This window comes from Balaenoptera acutorostrata, chromosome 11 (assembly GCF_949987535.1).
Source record: "Balaenoptera acutorostrata chromosome 11, mBalAcu1.1, whole genome shotgun sequence".
NCBI lineage: Eukaryota > Metazoa > Chordata > Mammalia > Artiodactyla > Balaenopteridae > Balaenoptera > Balaenoptera acutorostrata.
In genome coordinates, this window is record NC_080074.1 from 94677028 (window position 1) to 94683027 (window position 6000).

The following is a 6000-nucleotide window of genomic DNA, read 5'->3' on the forward strand; positions in this document are numbered from 1 at the left end:
AGGAAAAAGATCTGTGAAGCTAAGGACATGCTCCAAACTTCTCTGAGCCCTTAACTTGCTACTCACAAGAGCCTTGTCATAGACAACACCCTGGCCACGTGTTGGCACCAAGAGAAACTCTTCAGGCTCCACCTCACACCTCTAGAATCTACTTGCTCTGTCAAGGGTTCAGGTTGTCTTATACTACTCATTATCTTCACAGTACCACTCATTTTGTTTGTCTGCTTGGTTTTCCTTCCATTGGTGCTTCACTTCTACATACTTAGCTCATGTCTCCCTGAATTCCAGTTTTTGCAGTTTAGATTATCTGAGCCCCTTAAATATTGTTTCTGGGTCATTTTTATGGGACCCCATTGATCTTTAAACACATTCTTACTTTCTGGCTGTGTATGAACAATTTAAAAATCTGTCCTTTTGATAAAAGAAATTAAATTAACATGGGTCTCAAATTATAATTTATTAAATTATTTGGCAAATAGTTATTGTGCACTTACTACGTCGGACTCTGTTTTAATGCTCAGAATAGGAACAAAACCTGGAATGGCCCTGAAGTGGTGATCTCACTGATGAGTTCAAGGAACAGCAAAAAGGCCAGTGTGTTTGGAATGGAACGTTTATGGGCAGACATTGGTGGTACATGAGGGTGAGATGTGTTGAAGGAAGACTGCATGGGACCTCGTAGATTATTTTAAGGACTTGGGCTTTTAACCTGAGAGATAGGAAACCAGTTCAGATTCTTGTGCAGAGGAGTGATGTTGTCTAACTCAGATGTACACTTAGCCTCTGTGTTGAGAGTATACCCTTGGAAGCAAGATTAGAAGACCAGCTGGAAGACTATTGGATAATGAAGATAACAAATGATGTGTAGTGGAGATGCTGAGAAATTCTGAGAGTCTATACAGGCTTTTGCAGGCAGGAAAAAAAGTAATTTGTTCAGGTATTAGATATGAATTAACAAGAATGAGAAAAAAGGAGAAATCTGAGATGACACCCCGGTTTTGGACTTAGACAGGAAGGATGGACATGCCATTGTTTGGTTAAAGGAAGACTGAGCTGGTGTAGGTTTTGAGGGTAGATTAGGAGTTCAGTTTTAGACATGTTAATTTTTAATATTTATTAGACGTCTAATTAGAGATGTGGATAGGAAGTAGACAAATCATTCTTGAAATGAGGGGTTAGGTCTGGACTGATGTAATACATTTAAACATCTTCAGTGTATAAAATGGTATTTAAAACTTTGAAACTGTCTGAGATTACCTAGGGAGAGTGTAGAATACAGAAGAGAAGAAATCAAAGGGCCGAGTATTAGTTTTATTTTCATCTTTGGGCATTGCAGAATGCCACAAAAAGTTCTCTAGAAACAAATGAAGAGAAAAACCTTGTTTTCCCCCTCCATCAGGATGAAGGCAAATTGTCTACCTATCCAGGGCTTCCCTGGTGGCGCAGTGGTTGGGAGTCTGCCTGCTAATGCAGGGGACACGGGTTCGAGCCCTGGTCTGGGAAGATCCCACATGCCACGGAGCACCTGGGCCCGTGAGCCACAACTACTGAGCCTGCGCGTCTGGAGCCTGTGCCCCGCAACGGGAGGGGCCGCGATAGTGAAAGGCCCGCGCACCGCGATGAAGAGCGGTCCCCGCACCGCGATGAAGAGTGGCCCCCACTTGCCGCAACTAGAGAAAGCCCTCGCACGAACCGAAGACCCAACACAGCCAAAAATAAATAAATAAATAAATAAAGTAGCTATAAAAAAAAAAAATTTAAAAAAAAAGAAAAAAAAAAAAAAAAAAAAAGAAATTGTCTACCTATCCATAAATCTGTATGATAGCTATTTGATGGTATGAGCAGTTTATAAAATAAATATCATAACTTAACTTAATAGAGCAATTTGAATATGTACATATAGATAAGTATCAAAATTAAAATGTCTACATGTATATATGCTTTACTAAACATTTTGTCAATAGTGTTTTCATTCTTTTTTGGCTTAGTATTTGTTTTGTCATTAGCTGGACCCTTGATTAGACAAAAGCTCTCACTCATTTATTCTCTTTTTCAAACGGTATTTATTAAGTGTCTACTATTTGTTCAGTAATTTGGCTAGGTCCTGTGGTTATAAACATTGTTACTTTTATTATTTTTCTATTCCTTATTCTTGGAAAAACTCTCAGTTGGAATTTTTAGCAGAAACCAAGTGTGAATATTGTTATTTTTAGAGTGTTGAAAATAGATATGCAAAAATCCAATATACATGCATCTACTCTGTTTTACAACCACAGCAATATCAGCAAAATTTCATGTTCAGAAACTTTGATATAAAAATGATTTTTAAAAATCCCATTACTGATATATCCAAAGATTTTATAAAGTCAAATGAGCTCAATTACTTTGAGTTTAAGAAGCCAATTACATATTGGAGTCTTGGGGTCCTTTGGCAATGCCCTTGAGGACCTGAAGGATGTCCTGGGAATCTCCTTGTTTTACTCCTGAAGCTACTAATTCTTGCAGGTCCCCACTTATCCATGTCAACTAGTGTTGGGCTTTGATCCTAAACTAAATACACTGGCCTATCTTTGATATCATGAATTCTTATTGCTTTCATTTGCTTGAATATAAAACCTCAGTGTTACTTAACAGTCACTTTTTAGATAACTGCAAGGTAAACATGTTTTTAAAAAGCTGCAGAAGGTTTATTTCCAATTTCCAGACTTCCTGGGTCTCACAAATTAAGGGACCATGTTGACAATGACTTAGTGAAAAGTGATTTATTTGCATGGGTAACATATGCCCCTTCTGAATCTTCCTTATAACCTTTGAAATTTAAAATGGTAGAAAAATTAAGTTGATGCTGAATTACCATGTCACATAATATCTGTAACAGCAGCAAGTAAACAATCTGCGTTTCCATTTCTTAAAAACAACATATCCCAAACCTTTCAAAGTTCTTCGTAAAGCATGAAATTACCTCCAGTTACCAAGTCACAAAATGGAACTGGAGCATAAAATAAGAGTAAAGACCCATACTAACATGAAGAACATTTGTCTACTTACAGATGTGCAAAGAAAAGTTCAAGCATATGCCAGGCTCTGAGAAAGCCCCAAAGCTGCTAAGAAACAGTTAGAAGCCTCATGCTTCTGGGCAATGGAATTTAGAAATAATTAATATGGAAAATTTCTTCTACAGAAAATGCAAATCATCCCAGAAGCAAAAAAATTTAAATGTCATTACTTGCACTCAATGAGAAAAACATATTTAGGAATACTAAGAGATCAATAACTAAATGTCACACTTTCCATGAATTGTTTGTGAAAGTGGCATCTACCCAGTGAAGTGTGGAAAATAATGAACGCCCTGAAATTTGCTGGTCTGAATTTTGGTGTTACAGAGACTTAAAAAATAAATGAGTACCACATGTAACTTTAAAGGTTAGCAAACATAAAATAAAACCAAGGAAATTTGTTGAAAATAATGAGATGCTCTTACATGTACTGAAATGTAAAGATCACCCAGATATTGTTAAGGAGAAGAAACAATTTGCAGAAAATTATATATGATGTAATGCCACTTGTACAAAAATATTCATTATATAAGTGGATAGGAAAAAATGCCAGGAGAATTGATTTTTAAAGAGGGCAGAGTGGATGCAGAAAGGAAGTTTTTATATTTTGTTCGACATACTTTTGAAATGTTGAAAAATTTTACATTGAGAATTTATTTGATGAGCCCACTGGCTTTATTTTAAAATTTACGCGAAATAGATATACACAGAAAAGCCACCAATTATAAGAAAGATTTGTAACATTACAGATTAATTTAAAAATAGATGAATGAATTACTTACTAAAGACCTGGAAATATTGGGGATATAAGTGGGAACACCACGAATGCGTTTGAAATAGATATAAAAGAGTAGTCAGATACTATTTTATCAGAATAAATATCTGTAGGAAAAAGTTCCACAAACTAGATCCACATTACTAAGAACAACGCCACCATCATGGTTGGCCAATTTCACTTAGGCAGCAATGACAGAATACAAGTATATAACAATGGCTATGAGTTTTTGAGTTGCAAATGAATTATTCTCAGTCCATGTTTTGAAAAAAATCAATATTATTGCAGCAAGCATATTACATTGGAGTGATGATAGGTTAGAAAATTTATCTTATTCTGTATAATAACTAATACATTAAATTCTTTGCCAGTCCTTTGGAATAAATTCTTTCCGTGCAATATTACTAATTATGTCAGTATCAGATATTTCTGTTGCTTAATAATCTGCAGTGAGCCAAGAAGATCCTTCAGTGAGTTTAACTTTCTCTTAGGATTATGAATTTCATTAGAAACTAACAATTAAAATATGTCTGAGAGAAGTTAGTGACATCTGTATCAAAATAAAGGAGCCAGATGTCTCCATTAACCTACTATGGTTAACAGAGATATATGAAAAAAAGAAATGTGTCTTGGTTGTTTGCTTTCATACACACACACACACACACACACACAAATCTATGCATGATTTGATTCCAAAACATACAGGAAAAAAACATCTTTTATATTTCTGATTCAAACAAGCACCAACTTTTACTCCAGGGCGTTTTTTTTGTCACTTGTCTTTCTGATATTCTAAATCTCAGAACATGATAATTTATCCCATCACAAAGGGAAAGAGTTATTCATTTATATCTACCCTCAAATCATATCAGAGAGAATTTAAAGTACTTTGATACATTCATATTTTGTGTGAAATGTTTCTAAATAATTAATAAAAGATTCCAGAAAATTGACGCTGAAGACATAAAACACGCGGAAACAAGTGAAATGTAGGTATGTCTATCTTTAAAAATAAATATTTAAAAATTTCCATTGTTCTATTTAGGATATTGAAAAGGACTTCGTTTTATTTGTGAGGGTTGTGTCATACCCCAGTGCATGGTAATATTGTGCGTCCTGGAAGTTCAAATCTAAACAATTCTATTTCTCATCCTCTAGAAGTAACTAAAATCAAATTTCCAAATCATCTTAATAGAGCCAAGTAGAATGAACATACTAGGCCCTATGTATGGTGGCAGTCCGGCAGTGTGTGTTGATGAGGAACAAATAATTCTATAAACTGACACTAAGCAACTTCAGAGCCCAGAGGTAGATCTAGGACCTCAAAGCTTATACAATCTGGGGAGCCTTTTAAAAGAAAAAGAATAAAAACGGAAAATCCAAAATTAGGTGTGAAAGTAAATGTATTTAGAACGAGAAAAAAATCATAACAAACTATAAAATTTTAAGTTAATAATTGTACAAACATCATAAAAATCCAGAAAAATAACCTATACTTTTATCTCCCATATTCTTTTTTTTTTTTTTAATATTTGGCTGTGTTGGGTCTTCGTTGCTGCACGGGCTTTCTCTAGTTGCGGCGAGGGGGGCTACTCTTCGTTGCGGTGCGTGGGCTTCTCATACGGTGGCTTCTCTTGTTGTGGAGCATGGGCTATAGGCACACGGTCTTCAGCACTTGTGGCATGCAGGCTCAGTAGCTGTGGCTCGCAGGCTCTAGAGCGCAGGCTCAGTAGTTGTTGCGCACGGGCTTAGTTGCTGTGCGGCCTGTGGGATCTTCCTGGACCAGGGCTCAAACCCGTGTCCCCTGCCTTGGCAGGTGGGTTCTTAACCACTGTGCCACCAGGGAAGTCCCTATCTGCCATATTCTTGTTATAATTTTTGCCTGCGGTTTTTGGTGCATACTCTGGTTGCCTCTTTGTTTGAAAATAATATTGCAATATCATTTTCAGTTGAAGAATAGAAATATAATCCAGTTTTTCTTGCAGCATGGATGATCAAAACTTACATTTTATTGTTAATACTTGGCATGCCTAAAACATTTGCTTTGCCCCTTAAAAAAACAAATTCTGATTTCATATTGTTTAACTACCATCAAGAAAGAAAACAATATGATATGTTTATAATTGTGTATGCTACATTTTAAGAATATTTCTGACAGGAGAGAACATC